At 33.7% G+C, this 22,282-nt stretch overlaps 1 long non-coding RNA gene across 8 annotated transcripts in view; it reads right to left on the bottom strand.

The window, feature by feature from the left end:
• LOC144376217 (uncharacterized) overlaps window positions 1-22,282 on the bottom strand; it is a 101,880-nt gene that overhangs the window by 64,884 nt on the left and 14,714 nt on the right. For all 8 annotated transcript variants that reach the window (XR_013436454.1, XR_013436450.1, XR_013436453.1 and 5 more), the window contains exon 4: window positions 7,951-7,999. This is a non-coding gene — a long non-coding RNA (uncharacterized LOC144376217). The remainder of the gene's footprint in view (window positions 1-7,950; window positions 8,000-22,282) is intronic.

A 22,282-nucleotide genomic window follows, 5' to 3' on the forward strand; every position in this document is an offset into this window, starting at 1 on the left:
TTCAACCATCCAAAACAGGCAACTGAGTCCAGCAGAGTCCAGATTCTGAGGGTAATTCTATAATTTGTCATAGTTGGAAACAAAGTCACACCTAACACTGCCTCTCTGAAGGCTGCTGACTATAACAAACCTGGCCAGTTTATTCTGTTTATCTCATCTGGTAACTTAAGCTCTATGGAGAATATGGAGGCTCTTAAACTAGAGGAGGAGCAGAAAAGAACAAAAGCAGATGAATGCTTACCTTCCATATAATTACTCCAGGGCAGATTCTGTCCAAACCTTGTTGTTTCAAGTTGCTTCCCCATGCTACCATTTTGCAGTTTGTGAAAGCTGACTAAATAAAGCTATGTAACTGCCAAGAAAGGGCTGTGTGCTAGCACATGAACATAATGAAAACACAAATTTTTACCTTTGGCCTGTCCACAGCACTTAACACCCATAGTGCATCTATCAGGGTTAAAAACAAACAAACAAAAAAACTTTCTTTATCTCAGGATAAAAATAATGTTAGCTTAAAAAAAAATTCTTGGCCCTCATAGGTCTAAACTTTTTAGAAAAATTAAATAGAATTAAATATCTGATGTGCAAAGGCAAAATCATCCCTGTATTTCATCCACCTTATAGAAATCTAGTTTGCAAGTCCCTTTGCTGTGATTTGAATTGACCTACTTGATGGAACATAGGCCAATTCCATTAGGCATCTGCCTGTGCTTAATGATGAAAATAAAAAAATAAAACATAACAAAACAAAAAACAAACCTAGGTTCTATGGAAAAAATATGAGGGTAAGATTCACCTTGAATATTTAGTAATATTCTGATTTGTATCAGAGATTGACATACTTTCAGATATTTTAAATTATCATTTACTCTTTTAAGTTTTTTAAAAAACATTTCTTGAATTAAAATCCAATAAATTTTATATCATACCCTATTTGGGAAATTTCAGAATTCAAATTGTCAATCCTCATGTTGTAAAAAGCTATTGAGTATCTTATGGACAAATTTAAATATTTTCCCTTACCTAATCATTTTTATATTCTTATTTATCTTCCTGATGCTCATAACATAAATGTATATACTACTAACTGTATGGAAGTGAGAAATAAGTATCTTAGTGTTAACAAGAGTTTATAAAATGCTCAGCAATGACTAGTATTGGAAGTATTAGGCAAATATTTTCCTGGATCCACCAACAGATGAGGTAAAAATGTTAAAATACAAAATTCAAAGTACAGTTTCTACAGAATGCATAACACAGATTAGCTTATGCTAACTCACAATGGGGTAAGGGGAGAATAGAAGTACTTTGGATTAGATAAATGGAAATGATGACAGATGATTGCACTTTATGTTCTGTGGAAACATATTCAATGGCATTGGTAAGGCTGAGAATTACAAGGAAAAGAGGAACAATCAAATCAGTTCCATTTGTCTCTATCTACTTTCGTTATGCAAAAAAAATTGATACTGCATTCTCACTGCCACTTTTGATACAGTTGCAATCAAAGAAGTTTACAATTTCTACTGTCTCCAATGGGATCACAAATGCAGGTGGCCACTTTCAGCTTTAGAGTTCACAATTTCAGCATCTGAGTTATGAACAAAGCAGTCCTTTCTTGGAAAAGAGCATTTATGCAAGCACTTGGGGAAGTAGAAAAGAAAAAAAATTCTGATATGATTTTCTAGTCAATTTCAACCACCTCTGCCAAGATCATGGCTCTGATATCTAGGTCTGCACCTACAGCCCCCATGACTGACAGAATAAGAAGTTGCCAATGAGGCTGGAAGGCAACAGCATCTGAATGCTATGAGTCAGCTACAATCCCTAGAGTCTACGGTCCCTAGAGTCCATGAACAAGCAAAATGTGGAGTGAAAGCTCACATGGAGATAGTTTCGTGGGTGTTTTTTTTTTATTTTTTAACATTTAACTGGATAAATGTGGAGTAGAAAGTTTCTTAAGAAAGATTTTGAAAAGAAAAAGTGAAAATTAATATTATAGCATGTTTTTATTTAGAATGCATATTCAGCAATCTGTTTTTGTATAAAACATACTAACTCTTAATTTTAGAAAATACAAATTTAATTTTGATGGCAACAAAGTAAACAGTCAAATCCAATTTTGTTAGAAATTTCACCTGTATCAATTGCACAGAAGGTGAAAGCAGACCCTCATCATTATAAAAAATACATGTATGATGATGTGAGGAGGGGAAGAGAAATGTGTCACATTTGATTGGGTAGAGAGAGGTGATGGGAGGAGAGGGATGGGGAAGGGGAGATAGGAAGGGCAGCAGAATAAAATAGACACTAGTGTTGCTGTATGTATATACGTGGCCGTATAACTAATGTGATTCTGCAACCTGTAGACTTGGAAAAATGAGAAATTATACCCCATTTGATTAAAATGTATGATATGTCAGGATCATTGTATTGTCATGAGCAACTAATAAAAAATTAATAAACAATTTTAAAAATTGCAAGAATATGATTATTGTTGGACCATGTCAGTCCAAATATATCTCAGTAACAATGCCTTAGATATGCATTTCTGGTCAAAAGCTAAAATTGAGAGTACTTTTTTTTATTGTTGGTTGTTCAAAACATTACAAAGCTCTTGACATATCATATTTCACACTTTGATTCAAGTGGGTTTTGACCTCTCATTTTTACCCCGTATACAGATTGCAGAATCACATCAGATACACTTCCATTGATTTACATATTGCCATACTAGTATATGTTGTATTCTGCTGCCTTTCCTATCCTCTACTATCTCCCGAGAGTACTTCTTTAATGGGGAATTCAAATAAGTAAACTTATAACCTCTAATTAAAGAGGAAAATATTTTGGTGCAAAAAGATAGTCATGTTAAAGGCTTTAAAATTGAACTAATATTTAATTACAAATTAAACTTGTCCTGAAAGTAAACAACAATAAAAAGTGTCTCTTTAAAAAAGGAATTTTACCTGTATCTAATGACATGAATTTTCATAATTGGGAATAAGTTGTACTTCTTAAAATCTATCAATTTTGGGGCTGAGGTTGTGGCTCAGTGGTAGAGCGCTTGCCTCACCTGTGTGAGGCACTGTGTTCAGTCCTGAGCACCACATAAAAATAAATAAACAAAATGAAGGTATTTAAAAATATATCAATTTAAAAAAAATTAGGGGAGGCATTGAGAGATGTTAACTTTTAAATAGTTTATGTTTCTTGAAATAAAAATGTAAGGCATATCATGTCAGGGCCACTCTATTAAATGTATACCTGGAACCTACCTACCCTTAGGCTTTAAATGGGAATTCCTGAAGAACCACCACAAGCAGAGCTTTTAAAAATAAACTCTTAAAATGTAGTATATGTACAATGGAATATTACTAAGCCATAAAGAGAAATGAAATTATGGCATTAGCCCGTATATGGATGGAACTAGAGACTATCATGCTAAGTGAAATAAGCCAACCCCCCCCCAAAAAAAAAAACGCAAAATGTTCTCTCTGATATGTGGATGCTAACTCACACTAGGGTAGGGGAAGAACAGAACTACTTTGGATTAGATAAAGGGGAATGAAGGGAAGGGAGGGGGAATGGGAATAGGGAAGATACTAGAATGAATCTGACATCACTTTCCTATGTTCAAAGATGAATACCCGACCAATGTAATTCCACATCATGTACAACCAAAAGAATGGGAAATTGTACTCTACTTTTATATGTTAAAATATATTCTACTGTCATGTATAAATAAAAAATAAACTTTAAGAGCATGTAATTCTATGTTGAATAATAATACAAATCCATTACTATCACTACAATAATTTTTCTCTTCCAGTAAGAAACTCAAAAAAATCACTGACTCAAATATGGCCACAAGATCGCTTGCCATGATGCTCAGCCCCTTCGGAACTGCCTCTCTGTCTTTGGTCACTGGAAACACCTGAACCTGTCCAAACTTCTCTACTCAGCCTTCCCAGTACAGTTCATAAGACCCATTTCTTTTATTTGTCATAAAAGTGTTGCTAAGAAATACTTCATTACTTTTCAAAAATCAATAGAAAACAACACAAATACAGAAATAAATCAAATGCATAAGTATAAAAGAAAAATCATACACATAAAAGAGAAAACACATAAATAATCCTTCAGAAGAAGTATTGATATATTAAGCTTTGTAAATCACACTTCAGGAATGAGCATGAAGTTTGGTAGCAATATCAAGGAATATTCATTGAAACACTCATTACATGCAATCAGAGTTGCAACCATAAACACTAATTCTAATCAGCTGAATGCTACTCTCTTAGGAAAAAATAACTTAAATATGCAGTGAAAGTAATCTAAAAAAACATAGTGAATTTAGTATTACCATTTTTTAATGACTACTTATCATATTCTGAGCTGTTAACTTTTTAAAATTATATATAATGGAAATACGTAGATTTGAAACTAGAAGACTTTTTCCTTTATGTTTATGACCTCCAAAGTACCTACTGCAGGAAGCCTGAATCATAATGGGTTTGTGTCTCTTCAGATCAGAAAAACAATATGCAAGCCCACTGGGCTTTTTTAAAATAATTGAATTGACCCTTCAGTAAATGAATGGACAAAAAAATGTGGCATATATACACAATGGAATATTACTCAGCAATAAGAGAATAAAATTATAGCATTTGCAGGTGAATGGATGGTATTGGAGAAGATAATGCTAAGTGAAGTTAGCTAATCCCCCCAAACAAATGCCAAATATTTTCTCTAATATAAGGAGGCCTATTCATAGTTGGGTAGGGAATGGGAGCATGGGAGGAATAGATGAACTCTAAATAGGACAGTGGGGTAGGAGGAGAAGGAAAGAGGCAGGAGGTTAGTAAGGATGGTGGAATGTGATGGAAATCATTATCCAAAGTACATGTATGAAGATACAAATTAGGGTGAACATATTTTATATACAACTTGAGATGAAAAATTGTGCTGTATATGTGCCATAAGAATTGTAATGTTTTCTGCTATCATTTATTTAAAAAATAAATTAAAAAATTTTAAAAATAAAATTTAAAAAATTGAGTGTTTACTTAGTTATTATAATCTCTGCAATCAGTGAAAAGTTTAGATGTTAACATGGTATTGGATTAATCGAAAGACAAAAAAATGTTAATTTGATAATGTAAATAATAGATGAACTCTGGTTTCCATGACAGTATATTTTACAATATATTGAATGAGATTTGAAGTCTAACTCTCAGGCCACAGAATGCTCCTGCACATTAAAAAACAAATGAGAGAGGACAATCATGGGCAATTTAAATATTTTATATTTAAATATCACTTTCTGGGTTTTGCTCTTGTATCGACTCTTTCCTATCAATGTATCTGATAACTAAGCACCATGCTTGATTTTAAAAAGATAAAGAAACTCAAGCTATACTTACACCCAGATCTTTGGAATATTACATAAAGGGAGCAAATACTCAACTCCAGGCTACATCACCAATACTTACAAAGATGTACTTAGAAGGGACAGAGCTCATTTTAAATTGTACTTCCTGAATGAATTAGCTCACCTTTCACAGAAAAATCAGTCTACCTCTTTAGAATTTTGTAGAGAGATTTATTTTTAATTGTATTAACTTATTTAATCCTCTGAACTACTATTTGTGCAACACAAAAAAGTAATTTACTCAATGACACTGGAGTCCTAAGATGGAATGATCCATCTCCAAAAAGCAAGTCCACAGCTTCCTTCATACTACCTGGAAAGGAAATCCCTACTATCAGCACAGCCTTCCCCTGGCTTCCTCTCATATGATGTCCCAGGATGGTGCTCATTGCCTGTCAGGCATCCCTGGACTCTTTCCATCACAGAGATACTGTGTGATGGTCTGCTGACTAATCCCATTGGCTCTGACGTTGGCTCTTTTACTTATTTATATATTTTGGGCCTGTGATTTGGATACATAGTGTTGAATTAGGAGCCCGGGATCAGCTATCCACACAGGCCTGATTCTGTCCATCTTCCCTGCATTGAGAAGAAAGAGGCTTATTCAGACATATCCCAGGGTATTTGCTGTGCAAGATTACATTATGTCTCTCAGGTTTTACTGCCTACATCTTCTCCAGGGATCCTGCTCTTATGTGAAATTAGATTGAGAAAGCAGAGTATGGTTAGGGTTAATATCATGGTCGATTTGGGTTAGGAGTCATTCTGGTGGGTGAATATTTGTTTTGGGAAATTGGAGTATTTATAAGAATGTATAGGTGAAGTGTACAGATGAAAATTTATAACTAGGTAAGATCTAAAACATAGAAGGGCATTGGGCCTGTGATTTGGATACATAGTGTTGAATTAGGTTCTGCACAGGAGTGCTATAGACATCAATACACCATGGCAGAGGATCCTGTACCTCAGATACTTCAATGTAGAAGAAACATGCAGTGAAACAGGGACAGTAGGTATGTTTGCAGTGTCATTTAGGAAGAAGAATGAATTTAGCATTTGGACTAAAAGTCCTTTTGTAACAGGGTGTGTGTTAGACAGTGAATGAGAATGTCTGCATACATGAAGTGTCAAAAGTATGTATTTGTCCAAATATGTATGAATATAGATGTTAATATATAAAAGTTCTAAATTAAGGAAAATTATCACGTGAGGTATATATTTAGGAATGCTTTTAATGGGGGTTGGCAGTATACATAATATTATGAAGACAGAATATATATATGCATCAATATCCTTGAAATTGATTTTTTTGTAGCCATGTGCATGTCTTTTCATAGTAATACATCATTTTATTTAAAATTAAGTTGGTTTAAACATGAGTTCAGGCCTAGTCACTAATTCTGTGATTGTAATGTTACTGTTAAAATAAATATTATATTAATTAACCCGAGAGTTTATTCTACCATACATATGAAAATTTTTAGACAAATTACAAATTAGTATTTTTGGAACCTCAGTGTCTTAATAAGACCCTGTCTTTAAATAAAAAAATAAGAGAGGCTGGAGTGTGGCTTAGTGGCATATTGCTTTTGGTTTAAATCTTTAGCACCCAAACAACAAAAATATTTAGATGCATGCATTTACAAAAATGTGGGCTATCAGGAAATAATATTCTATCTTTATAAAATAATAAAATTCTTATGCATTATACAATGGAAGTAAATCTTGTAAACATTATGCCATATGAAGAAAGCCTAAAACAATTATAGAAATACTAAATGATTCCAAGGAGGAAGTAACCATACCAGGCAAATTCATACAAATAGAAAAAACGACATAAAATAGATGTTACCTGGGTCAAGAAGGTGGCAAGAATTTGGATTGTAATGGGTAAATTTTCTTTTAGAGGTGATTAAAAATGTTTGGAAGCATAAAGTAGTGAAAGTTACAGAACATAGTTAAGGTTCTTGGTTGCACTAAATTGTACAAATGAGAATATGTGAGGTATGGTTTTTTTATGTATTGTATACCAAATTTTTTTTAAAGTTAATACTTAAAACATCTATTTTTTATGCTTTTTGCTTCACACACATTGAAACACACTAAAGTAAAATGGCCCTTTTCTTTTCAAAGGTCTTAATTTAATTTCTACTGAGGCTTTTTTTTCAATGTTTTATTTGATTCTGAATAAAATATTTGTAAAGTAACCCATTTGAAGAAAAAAATATTTTGGATAGGCGATTATTTATTGCATTGCTGATTGATTCAAGATACTAGAAGATATTTGTCAATAAATGAGGGCTGAGGGCTGGGGTTTGTGGCTAAGGGTAGAGCACTCAACTTGCATGTGTAAGGCACTGCATTTTATCTTAACTACTACATAAAAATAAATAAAAGTATTGTATCCACCTCCCCCCCCCTCTCTCTCTCTCCCACCCCCCACAGGTAGTTGAACTTATGTTTGTTCGTGTGAATATCCAGGCACAGCAAATAAAACAGAGACACACACACTTTACCTTTAAAGGAGCTTCAGGACAGCTTTCTCTTCTCTTGGCCTCAGGATCCCTAAATGGGAGAGCAAGAGAAAGTCAGAAGAGGCTGGCGAGAGAGAATAAGCACGTTAAGAAGTGGGCTCTTATTGGGGGGACCCTTATTCTTAAAAAATTCCATCCAAATAAAGGCCAGAAGGGGCAGGGATACAAAGGGCAGATAAGTGTAATTTGACCCAAGGGGCCATGGGACAACACACCTAGGTCTGAAGACATACCCTCAAACTTCCTGATGGGGTCAATGTCCAGGTCACTACAAGATGTAGTATAGGTCAAAGCCTCTTCGATCCAGGATGGAAGACGCAATTCATTCAGAGTTTGTGTTCATTTTATTTCAGAACACTGCCACAAATTAGTGATAGAAATTACAAACATCAGATAATATTTAATTACTTTCTAATTGCTTCTTCAGAGCAGCACTAGGGGCTATTACTACAATATTTTTATGAGGCTGAAAACTACCTAATAGTTCTTAAATCTTCCAAGTTATCTCTTTTGACTTCAGCATTGATCTATTAAATCTGAATCAACATATCTGTTGACTCCCTTAAATTTTGTGAATTAAAATGAAGAGCATGGGGTAATAGCAATAAGAGTTTCAGATCCAGTTTTAGCCCATTAAACCATAGCAATCCACTGGGGGTAGTTATTAGTCTTATAGACAATAAATAAGAGAAATAAGGGCTTTTGAATAACTTTCTTTACTGGTAGGGTTCTTTTTTATTTCTCTGTGACCATGAAATATTATGGTGGCATGTCTAGTAAAATTAGCCCTCAGAATAGCATCAATTAATTAGAACACATTGCACTATTATACCTGTGTTTTTAGAGTATACAGATAGCCTGGATTAAATTTATATTATTACTGAAAACTTTGAGTTATTGAGAACACTTGATTTTGAGAAAAGATTCAATTTAGGCTCTTTTACTATACATTTAATTATTTAGAATTATTATTTATGAGTAAAATTAAATTTTACACACATGAATGTGTCTATATTGAGACAAATAACAAGCAATGCAATCTAGTAAAAAGAGGCTTTGGAGTTAAGAGACGAGTGTTCAAATTCTGACTCAAATACCTAGCAGTTATAAGACTCTTGCTAAATTACTTAATTACTCTAGGACAAGTGCCCTTTTTGTAAAATGGAGACAATTGACCCAACTTTCTGTGCTCTTATGTGAGCATCTATTTATCAGGAGAAGTAGCATATCATAGCAGTTAAGCACTTGTACTGCGATGGAGCTGCACTGCTTAAAATCACATCTCAGTTCGTAATGTACTCACATATGACCTCAAGCAAGTTATCTTCCTCAGTTTTCTCATTTACAAAAAAAAAAAAAAATAACAAAACTAATTCCAAACTGTTATTTCAAGGACTGAATTTTCATTATTTGTAAAGCACTTGTAGACTCTCTGATACACGTTTCATTTTTTGTAACAAATCATGTTTGCTTTAAACAATTAGTGTTCAATCTCCCAATTTTCCTCTAGTCTCTCAATTGTTCTTTCTCACTGTCCAGTGCAGAATCTATTCCCTGCCCATTTTTCCCCTGTGATTTTGGTATTTCTCAAAATTTTAGAGGTAGGAGGGATTTTTAATGTCATCTAGTCATCTAGTTCAAATATTTAATTTTCTAGGTGAAAAAATCTAGATCCAGAAAAATATTTGACTAACACAGGGACAGTCAGCTTATTTAGTGACAGAAGTGAGACTTAAAAATACAAAAAGTTTGATTCACAATGTAAGAATTTTTCTTGACTGACTCCTCAAAGTAAAGGTACTCTTTTGCTTTAACTTCATCTAATATGATGCAGTGACCAGTAACTCCCTAGGTGTTGGGCTTGCTTATTTTTTTTGTGTCTAAACATGGTTGGGTTTTTTTTTATGGAATTTTAGAATCAGCCTGCTTCAAGAAAAATGCCCAAATAATTTTCTCAAAATAACCAGGCCCCTTTTAACCTCTTATATTCTGTTACTACTGTTGATTCTCCCTTTGAGAAAAGGTTTTGTGGAGGTCTCTTACGAAACTACAAGCCCTGCTTAATTTTGAAATCTCACAAGCTGATAGCCCCAGGAAATGTGGCCCTAGAGTCACATATTCTCAGAGAATAGTTCTATGTGTATTGTATCACCTTGTTCTAATTCATTACCTTAAAACTGAAAAAAAAGATTTTCCAACTCTGGGCTTTAAGAATTTTAGCTCTTTCAAATGTCTTTGCATAAGTAATTTTTTGCATAATGGATACACAAACATTTGAAATTTTACAGGGTATCCATATTATTCACTCTTGTTTGATATATTGTCTTTGTGGCAAGCATTTATCATCTTATTGACAGTCAATATTTCTGTGTTCCTTTGGGAAAATAAAATGATTCCAGGCTTACCTCTTGACTTAAATCTCAAATACTCTATTTTAAATGGTGGCACAATTAATATTTTAAGCCTTCTGTGTGTGAATCCAAAGTAAAAATTGACCAGCTATTGTTTTGTTAACTGAGACCTAAGTCACATTTTTTTTGCCAAGTGAAGCAAAACTCAGTTTATTAGGTTTGTCCAAAAAGGTCATACTTGATACACTAAAGACTTCTTTTTATATACTAAGAATTTCTACACATTTTTCTCATAGTTTTAATGGGAAAACCCCATCAACTGAACAATATCCAACACATGAATTTTGAATTTCAACTAGATGACCATCTTAACATATACATCATATAAAAGATAACTTTGCTCCAAGGGAGTGCATGTAAGGAGAAATGGGTTGAAAAGATTCATAAAGCCAGAAAGAAAGAGAGATTTCCTCTAATATTAAATTGACTTCTTAATTTTAAAGAGAAAAGTGAACTTAGTGAAGAAAAGAAAGTCGTTTCATGAAATAGTATTAGAATAAGAAGACATCCCAGGCATAAAGGAGGTGGAGAAAGAAATAAAAAAGGAGGGAATAAACTGACATCATCCTATAACTCACAGCATGTACAAATATTAATTAAAATTTGATCTTGGGCTTGGTGTGATGGCACGTGCCTGTAATCCCTGCGGCTTGAGAGACTAACAGGATGATCATGAGTTCACAGCCAGCTTTAGCAAAAGCAAGGCACTAAGCAACTCAGGGAGACCCTCTTTCTAAATAAAAAATTCAAAAATAGAGTTCAGGATGTGGTTCAGTGGTTGACTGTCCCTGAATTCAATCTTTAGTACCCCCCCAAAAAATCATGGATTTGTAAGTAAAACATAAAGCTACTAAGGAAAAGGAAAGTGAAGCTCAGCAAGAGAAACTTTGCCAAAGTTCACTCTGTGACTTAGACTTGTCACAGAGCTTGTTTCAATGAATTATTATTCACTAGTTTAACAAATTCCATTTGGCCCTAATAATTCTGGTACTCCATGCTCATTCAGAGTAATTGATTTTCACTATAGTAGCTGGGTATTTTTTTTCTGCTCTTTGGTCTTGAAAGATCTTTTTCATGCTACTTCAATTACTCATTCAGCATTCACTAGGCAACTGCCATGTACAGGATTAGAAGCTGAGAGACTCAGAGTCAACAGGAGAAAATGTGGATTCTCTTTTTAATGAGATTTAAAAACCCTTTAGGTACAAAAACAAAGCTTTTCCTAAGTTTTCACCAGGTGAGCACAGCCAGTGTGCTTTACACAACTGCCACATTTTGGTGATTGGCCAATCTTGAGTTCTACCACACTAGCTAATCTGGCCTGTTTGGAAAACTGAAGTCTACAGAGATAAAAAAGTCAAATCCTCTATAAAGTGAAAGCCCTCTCACCTGGGCTCCTGAGGCAGGTCATCCTAGGGTGACACTGGTGGCTCATCTCTTGGTCTGCCAACGAAAACTCCTAAAGCTCCACAGGTGACTCCTCCCAGTGCAAAGCCCCTGGCTGCCTCACAGCTGATTATGGCTGCTGAGTCCTCACCCAGGCCCATTCCTGCAACTTCTCAAAAATGAATCTTAAACTTCTAGATAGTGGGATGTGGATGTCGCACTGCATTTCTATTTCCTTCTCCATATCCTTCTTGTAATGTGTGGAACTTTTTCTCCTGGAAAGCCAGAGTGTCACCTATAGCTTCCCTTTTTCCCCCTCCTCAGCCTGTCATTTCCACTTGTCCTCAGAAAATTTTGGACCCCAAAGCAATTAAAATTAAAGTGGGGCAACACTTCCTCATGCATAATCATCTAGGGGCCATGCTTCCTCATGAATAATCATCTAGGCCTTCCTGGGGGGTGGGAATGCTTCTTATGAATAATGTAATTTCTCTCAGCTGCTTTCAGGAGCAGGAGGTGGAGCTCAGCCTTGTGAATATGCAAAGCAGGGGCAAGTGGCAAGTAACTTCTCCCCTACCAGGCCTGGCCACCTCTCAGCCTGGTTCCAGTGCAGGCTTCCAGTCGGAACCCTCCAGCAGCCAGGTCCAGTCTCTCCTGCCCTTCCAGGGACTCACGCTCTGCTCCAGGGCTTGAGGAACATGCACTAACTTTGTGATGCCTCAGGACTCGGGGGTGACCAGGGACCCACACCAATTTCAGGGGGACTGGAGAAGTTTGTGCCACAGATTGTCCCCCTTGAGCAACCTGTAGGATGAGAAGAGCTTCCTGAGATGGTGCCTGCCTGACAAGAAAAGGTACTAGGCAGGTGTGGGCTGCTGAGTTGAAGGTCCCAGAAAGACCCAAGGCCAGTCTCTGCTGCCCTTGGAGAAGGGCTTTCTCAACATAAAGTATCTGTCCCTTCTCTCTCAGCATATGTTATCTACATGCTATTATCTTTCTTTATAAAATTTTACTAATAGAGGCAAGAGAATTAATGTACAATCTCATTTTCTTAAGTATGAAACCTAGAATTCCAGAATTAAGGTAATACCAGGTTTTATTTCATCTGAGATCTTTTTTCTTGGATAGCCATTTCTGCTGTCCTCCTGTGGTCTTCCTTCTGTGCATGTCTGTGTTCTAAAGTGCTCTTCTTATAAGGACACTGGCCATATTGAATTAGGGCTCATCATAATGATCACAATTTAACTCAGTTACCTCTTTAAAAAAATATTTCAGAACTTTTATTTATTTCTTTTAACGGGGTGCTAAAGATTGAACCCAGTGCCTCATATGTGCTAGGCAAGTGCTCTGCCACTGAGGTACAGCCCAAACACTTAACTCAGTTACCTCTTTAAGCATTTTATCTCTAAAAGCAACCATACTCTGAAGAACTCAGGTTTAAGATTTCAACTTATGATTTTTGAGAAAACTTCAACTCAAGTCTATGTATTATAACATCTTAGTTTATAACTGCAATCGTATCTGATCTGCCTTATGACGAAAAACAGAAAAAAAGTTTTGTCATATTTTGTCACTGCATTATAAGGTCACAATCTTCCAGTCCATAATGTGAGTCCTTGTCATGTGCTGCTGGATAACTTCCATTAAGCTGTTAACACATATTCTGTTATTTGTACCAACATATTTGAAAATTAAAAAATGTAAAGTCTGTATCAACTTAGATTATTTTTTAAATGTAAATGGCAATGACCACCAATAAAAAATGTTTTATGTAAAATACACATTTTTTTCTTTTTAATGGGAAAATGTCAACTTTTTATCTTATTAAAATTGTAAACATTTGAAACGAAAAAGAAAAAGGTAATTTTATGAACTCAGAATTTTTTCAAGTTGACAAAATCTTTCAGTTGTTCTAGTCCAGGCCCTTAGAGAAATAGTCCTGATATGCAATTAAACATAAAAGAAATTTATTTAGGCTTATTAGTTTCCTGTGTCTGCCATAATATAAAAAATGTAACTTATTGCTTAACCATGGTTTCCTTGCTGAGCTGCCAAATGCTGGCAGCTCCCGGTCCAAGGGGTCCTGGCCTGTGTGCCTTGTGTGCCAGGGACAGAACCAGTGACCACTTGGGCATGGTCACCCGGGGCACACTATGGCCCAGCACTGGTGTCGGCTTTCCCCGTGTTCCCGCACTGGTGGCAGCCCTCACTGCCTCCATTCTCTCCTGTTCAGGCAAGGCAATTGCTTGGCTGGCCGGTTGGCCAAGGCAATCAGAAACTCCCTCTCTGCCACAGTCACAAGCAGGTCCTCCCAAGAGCAAGCAGGGGACACCAGGGCAGGAGCAGACATCAGTCACCCTTCCGGGCCTCCCGTGCTAGGGGGTGCCTGGAGCAAAATGGCTGTTATTCAATACATACTTGTTGAATGAATGGCTAGCAAATAATTTAAAAAAATACTTTTGGAAAAATCATGTCTCCCTACTTGGAATGCCTTTCCTTGACATTCCATACTTATCCCTCAGGTCTCATCTTGAATGTCACCTTATCTGGAAAACCTTCCTGGCATTACAATTCTGTATATAATTGGCACAGAGACTAAGTAAGTGCTGTGTTCCTAGATCTACCATAGAATATTGGCCTCTGTTCCTAGCTTTATTATACAGCCACAACTCTTTGTAATTAGCTCTACAAAAATTTTAACATTATTTCAACTAAGTAAGGTCTCATGCAATTCTGTCTCTTTAGTATATACTTTTAAACTCAGATTAATATGTGATTTATATTGTTAAGGTCAACATACTAATGCTATTTATTAATTTCCCACAGGTTTAGAAAATACTTTTAAGATTGTGGATTTAAATGTTCTGTGTCAAAATGATTTATTTATGCTCAGCTTTATGTGATGCTTTGATGCAAGTTAGTTTCCCTTGTGTTCTTGACCACAATTCTGTCTTTCCCACCATTAATACAGAAACTACTAGCTGTTTCCCCAAACCTAGAAGATGTCAAAAAGTTTTTTTTTCAAAGTTAAATGCATAGAAACTGAAAGTTAATATTATATAGAGAAAAGTAAAGGTTATTATATGAGTAAAACTTTTCTTTAGATAAACCTGTGTTAATAATTCTGTGTAAATAATTTCATTTTTCTATGTCTATAAAAGAAGCTGAAGGAATTTGGAGATATATATATATATTCACCATTGAGATTTTTTGAAGCAAATTTCATTACTTTTATATTCATTTATTATTCAAATAAAAAAGTTAATCAGAATAGTCTTTAATTCATTAATACTGTTATTGTAACTTAAAATTGATAAATGTCTAGGGGCTTGAAAAATTAATTCTGAATTTAGTGCCATGAGACTCTTCCTTGGAGGCAGTTTTCCATAGAACTTCAGTGGCTTCTATGCCCACATATTTATTGGTATATCCAGATAAGTCCTAGACAATGTATTTACCTAAGAACAGCAATCTATGCATGAATTTACATTAATACTCATATCAATGTATATCTAGCTATGTGTATATTCTGAAATTATTAGTATAATCTTATAAAGCATTATTTTATGTAGTTTTAAAAGATAGTATTTTGGGCTGGGAATGTGGCTCAAGCAGTAATGAGCTCACCTGGCATGCACGGGGTGCTCGCTTTGATATTTAGCACTACATAAAAAAAAAAATAAAATGTTGTGTCCACTGAAAACTGAAAAATAAATATTAAAAAATTCTCTCTTTTTTTTTTAAAAAAAGATAGTATTTTAGGGCTGGGTTTGTAGCTCAATGGTAGAGCACTTGCCTAGTGCATGTGAGGCACCAGGTTTAATATTCAGAATTACATATAAGTTAATTAATTAAAGATATAAAATGATAGTACTTTATAAAGAAATATAATTTAAGACTGTGTTCTCTTCATCTAAATTTTATTTTCACACAAAATAGTGCATGTGCATTTTTACTTAATTATATTAAGCAAAACTCACTTCTACTTGAATAAAAAATACTACTTATTATTTTACTTAAGCAAAACAATAAAGCCTATTCAATAATCAAAATCAAAGTTAGATCCTCATTATTATCTAGAAGTCTGACTACACATGGATTTCAACTTTCTTAGAATTATATATATATATATATTATACTTGTACATAAAACTTACAGTATGTAACCTATTTGAGGTCAGTCTGTCCATATCCCATAAGGTCTTTTTAAATTTTACATGACAAGTAAAATAAAATAAAGAAAAGAGGGTATTGTTAACATGATATCAAATCTATAATAAATTAACTTTTAATTAATTATGCTAAATATTAAGTTCACCCCCAAAACTCATTTTTCATTTAATGCATTCAGGCAAATAAGTCTCGGAGCCAGATAGGCACCTAGGAAGACATCACTCCTGAATGTTCAAATGTAGTACAACATTAGTTGTAGCTTACAATAATCTCAGAGAATCTTTATGGTATTGGCTTAGTCAGAATTTGATGAAGAATCTTGTTTTCCCTCAACTGTCAAGAACCTTAAGAAATATTTAAAATGTTTTCAAAAACTTTAGTGGATGACCATCTGGTTAAACTGCAACTGTGGCTCACTGTATTATTTCTTTTTTGTGGTAACATTACAAAAAGCAAGGTAGGCTTCTTAGCTATAGATTTACATAGCAATTCAATACTCCTTCCATAATTGCATCTATTATATTTATTATATTGCATTTGAGAGTTATCAGAGATTTTTATTTATGATATTTAAGTTAACCTTTAGATACCTTACTAAAAGTATTTCACATTTAGATGGTGGTAGTCTGTGTGAAATTAAAGCTGCTGTTATTTTTTAAATTTTCAAAATGAAATATACTTTATAAATAACAAGATTATTTCACATAATGTGCTGTAAAGTTATATTGAGATGCATTGAATTGGGGTCTATGTAAAAAGCTAGTATACCAAAAAATGAATCTACACTTAAATTATTTTTCATGTCACCTTAGAATTTGTAATCTTGATCAGTATTTTTATCAGATTTTAATATGAAATATTTTTCTTAGTCTTTACAATATACGGGAATTATGTTTATGTGTTGGCTTTCAGTTATTTATTATGATCAATTTAAATTCCATGTAACCTGTAACAATTTAACTCCTCTTAACATGCTTTATTCACTAATCAAATGTCTAATTCAAGGAATTAATACAATTTAGTTTTATGCCTTTGATATCTCCTTTAGCTTTACAATAAATGGTACTTTTCCATTGTATATACAGAGAGTATAAATAAAACTCACATGAATGGAAATTATTAATTTTTTAAACAAAATTAGGACTTCCTATATGTTCTGAGATTATTTTCCCTATTACTGTAAAAATCATAAAATCCTGTTGGAGTCAATCTCTTTAAAGAGCTGTTAGATTTCACCTGTTAACTAATCTAACAAGTTTACTAAAATTATTTCTGTAAGAAAAAAATAAGCTTCCAAGATTGTTATGTATTTCTTTACCTGGAGGAATCAGGTTGAAATATTAAAAGACTGATTTTAGGTCCTGGCATTTCCACATTAAAATACCAAGGCTGGCAATTATATTGCATTAACTGGTATTATCACATAACATCCTTGGATTTCTGGGCAAGTATTTTGAAATACATGTTGTAGAACAAGTTTTTAGTATGTTAATCTCTTTAAGTGATTCATGCCATAAATTTAAAAGACTCATTGTTTCTTCAAGTAAAATAGCTAGGGTATTTTTTTTAATTAGTCACAGAATTATTTAACATAGGGACATGGAATTATGTTGCTGTCCGTTATTAGTTCACTTCCCTTTTACCTTTCCCTGACTAAGCTGGAAGATACAGCAGTGTTGTAATGAAACATGACTTGTGATTGTTTGAACCACTGTAAAATGTTCACAGACAATGTGATAAGTTTTTGAAGGAAGTTTCTCAAAATCTGTGCTGCTTTTCTATTTTTTTCCTGGAACATCAGTAGCTGAATTCTCTAATAGGATTGAAATATTGAGTTCTCCTGAAATCCCTGTTTGGCCACTTCAACATACACTTACACTTCATTTGTAAGGCAGAAGCAAAGAGAGTTTAAATAAAATACAAAAACATATTCCATCCACCAACCAAAAAACCCACAAGGGCAAGTTGATAATCTTTAAAAAATATTTAATTTTATATTTTTTATTCTAAAATTTTTATTAATATTCTATACAAAAATGTCTACAGGATGGTAACTAAAATTTTCTTCTCCTAAGACATCAAATATATTTACCTTATGTGACAGTATTATGTCTACAATAGCTCTGTTTGAAATACTGCTTATCCAACTTCATGAACTTCTCTGACGATGAGTTTGTCAGTCTTACTTATCTCCATAGTTCATATATTCTCTAAGCTGTGGCATGACGTAATCTGCTTAGTTTCATGCCTGTTATAAAATAATTAAAAAGGATTTGGGAACAGAAGTCTATGTTCCAAAATTTCCCCTTAGTAGATCAGTTGTTTGAATTCAGAAAGATGCTATTTTTGTCCTTTTAAAAATTAAATTATCTAAGGAAATCCTAACATTTCTCTCCACTCTCCTTCACCTTGTTCTCTCTCATTCACCTGAGACAGAAGGCCAAAAATGATTATCACTTTACAGAGATAACTAAATACTGCTGAATTAGTAAATAGCAACCAACAGACTTGGGCCACAAAGTCAGTGCCAGTCATTAGGGGCACCCAATAATATGGTTTTAGTCAAGGCCACTACAGCAAACCCAAAGATAGTTAGGTCTTAGTAAATGAGTTTTAGCAAAACAAAATCAAGGGGTTTCAGATAAGGAAGCATTAAAAACAAAGAGAAAATAGTTATAGGCAATGTGTTTAAAACAGTATTAATAACAAAAATTATTTTTAAGTAAGTCACTTTTTAAAGGCAAAATAACCTAGTAATATGTAAAAAAGTTCAAAGAGTTAACAGTTTGGTGAGAAAACAGACTCTGATATGTAGGTAAAGGATAACTTAAGACAATTTATAGAAAAACACCTGAATTATAATTTCCAATCAGTTTTTAGTTGACTTAATCATATTACTTTATGACTAGATCTAGATAGAAGGAAACAAAAATGATTTAAATATTTTTCTTATGAGCATGTACTTTATATTGCTTTGACTATTTTTAAGGTATCAAAATAAAATTATCCTGAATGGAATTAAATAGTCAGGGACACACTTTTCAAGACTATTGAAACAGATTGAACATAAGTGCCTTAAAATAAAGTGGAGTACAGCTTTGAAGCACTAAGGTCATAAAAGAGGAAAAAAGTACTGGACAATGTTCAGGGCACATTGTCTAATGTGTTTAGGTCATTTCGTGTGTTTGCCACTGGTATTTATGGGTGTGACTCTCATATGTCAAATTCACAGTTAAACATTTCCTTACAAGTTACTCGTCTTGTCCTTTATGACCATTGACTGCAGCATGATCATGGACAAGGGACGGTGATGGTGGCCGGCCGGCCCCTGGCCACCCAGAGACAGATACAATGGTCTTGGCCACTGCTGCAGCCATCATCCTTGTCATCTCCACCACCATGATCTCCACCTCAGTGTCTTGCAGCTTCAAGATCTAGGCCAGCATCTCTGTGGCGACACAGAAGGGGTCACCCAAAGGCATGACTCCAGGGCTGCTGGTGGGCCAAGAGGAAGGTAGGCAGTGGGAGGACAATGAAAGCCCATGGAAGGGAGAGACAGCAGGCACTGCAGTGGGGTGCCAGACCTCCCAGGACAGGAGCCCCTTCTCCCTAGGCCACTGCTCCTGTCGCTGTCTGCCTCCCACTGGACCTCCTCCTATTTTTCATTATTGATTATCTTTGTATTCAGATGTTGATGGTTATGTCAGTTTTCCATTTCTTTATTTCTTTCTGAGTAAGGATTGGTCCAAATTATAATAGAAAACTCTGTTTATGCATTCTCTTCTACTGTCTATCATATCTCTTGGTTTGGGCTATGTAATAAAATTTGAATGGTCTATAGTTGTTGTGAAATTTTTTATTATTTTTCCTTGCTTACATTTTGGAGAGTTATCCTCAAATCTACCTGGTTTCCTATAATTCACAGGATCTGAAGGATTCTCTTCAAAGAATAAAGCTTCAGGTTTCAGTCTAGTAAGAGAGCATGGAGTTAAGAAGAAAATCAAGAAATCTAATGGAGATAAACACACACACACACACACACACACACACACACACATTTTTCACATTCTTTTAAATATGAAGTTTGGTTTTGTAGCTCAGTTGGTAGAGCTCTTGCCTACCACATTTAAAAAAATAAAAAAGATATTGCATCACTCGACTACAAAAATTTTTAATTAAAATAAGGAAATATGTAGCACACCTGTTGCTGACATTTTTTAAAAATTTTGAAATTTCCAAGTGCATAAAATAAGTAAATATATAGCACACTTGTTGCTGAAAACATTTTTTAAAATTTTGTACTTTCCAACTGTGCATGTTGTACATTTTTTTTGGAAATATGCTTAGTAATACTATGTGTGATTTTTCTGCAGGTTGATATCTTGGTGCAGTAGATTTTCTGTAAAAGAATGGGCAGTTATGTGCATATTTCAAAAGTATTCTCCTGTATCCCCCACCCAAAAAAAAAAAACTTATATAGCTTTTATCTGCTATCTTAATTTGAGTTATATTACTTAATATCAACACATTTTGTATGATTGTATTTTATAGGTATATTGAATCATATAATGTTAAATATTAGATATGATTTAATAGTGTTAATAAGTTTAAACTCATCTTAGTAACTTTTTTCTCAATAAATTACTAACAGATTCTGATGTTCAGTTTAATTTCATTCCCTATTCAGATACAAAAAGTGGGGCTCACTTGTAGAATGTTTTGTACCTTTTAACACCTTATTTATACATTCCATGTAACAGAAAAGGCAAAAGTAAAATAGCAATCCTAAAAAAGAATATGGCAGGAAAAAATAGTGGAAAATAGAGAAACTGTACAGAAATAAAACATTAACATAAAACAGACATAAATATAATTTGCCAAGAGAATGTGAGTTTTCATGTGGAAAGATCATTAAATGACCCACTCAAAGGTTGAAAATAGAAAAGAGCCAAAAATAAATTTTCATTAACATTCTCTCTTTGGGACTTAAACCTACTTTCTGAATATAGTAACAGTGATACTTGGGTATATCCAAAGTAAAATGTTCACAGATCAAAAGTATGACTTGTAATTGACTACAGCTTGGTGTTTAGAGATACACATCATATTTTCAATATTCTCATGGAAGAGTATCAAAGAGTACACTTTTATTCCAATTAAATTTTAATGAGCATATATAAGAATGACACTTCCCCCAAAGACAAAGGAAGAATAGATTGGATTGTGACCAACCTCATAATTTTTTATTCTCTTGAACTAAGATCAATTGCCTTCATTTCTATTAAAATGAACATTGTCATAATTTGTTTTCATTATCACAGAGAAAAAGAGAGAAACTCAGTATCATATCCTCCAACATTTATTATATAATGCCTTCTTGAATTTTATGAATATATTTATTGTGTTCAAAGCCAGTTACCTAATATTTTCTAATTCAATGCAGTAAGCCTGGATTTTTCCATAAGCATATTCATTTTGACAGTTAAGTCACTTTGAGATTATAATTACTCTGTTTACATAAAAACAAATGAGCTTCAACTCATTTGTATATACTTATTACAAACATTTTCAAAATTACAGAGAAATTACGTGAATTACTAAAACAGTAAGAAATTACTAATTTAGTTTAATAAGACACAACTATGTCATTATTCATATATCACAAAATAGACATTAGTTTTTGAAATTACAATTAACTCCTAGTTGTAAAAATGCATGTAGTTCTAAATATATTTGATTTTATCTGAATTAATTCTATAACAATAATGATTTATCCTGGTAAACTCAAGTTATTTATTATTATCATTCTTGGAAATAATAATGTTCAAAATGCTTTGGCAAGTAAATATTTAGAATACTCAACCTGGTAAAATCAAATAAGACATGAGAAGAGATATGGTGGGTTAATTCCATTCATTTCAAGTATTTCTCTCAAAGGGATATATAATAAAATGAATTTGAGATTAAAAACTTTAGAAAAAATTAATTACTTTGCCTCTGTTGGTGCTTTTAGAAGAAATAATATAATATATACTTACAAAAGTCTCCACCTGTGGAGTTGCTGTTGTTGTTAACATATCTTTTATAATATTTTTAATTGTAGATGGACACAATCATATTTTATTTATTTTATGTGGTGATGAGTATTAAACCCAACACATCACATGTGCAAGACACTCCACAAAAGAACTATAGTCCTAGCCATTATTATTATTAGATTTGTTAATATTGTTTCAAAAGTAATAGTTTTGACACTTTCTAAGTCTAATAACTCAAAATTGTCAGTATTCCTCAGCACCTCTGTAAATTTTCCCATACATTTTAGGGGATCTTGTTTTATGTCTC

Source organism: Ictidomys tridecemlineatus, chromosome 3 (genome assembly GCF_052094955.1).
Source record: "Ictidomys tridecemlineatus isolate mIctTri1 chromosome 3, mIctTri1.hap1, whole genome shotgun sequence".
Taxonomy (NCBI): Eukaryota; Metazoa; Chordata; class Mammalia; order Rodentia; family Sciuridae; genus Ictidomys; species Ictidomys tridecemlineatus.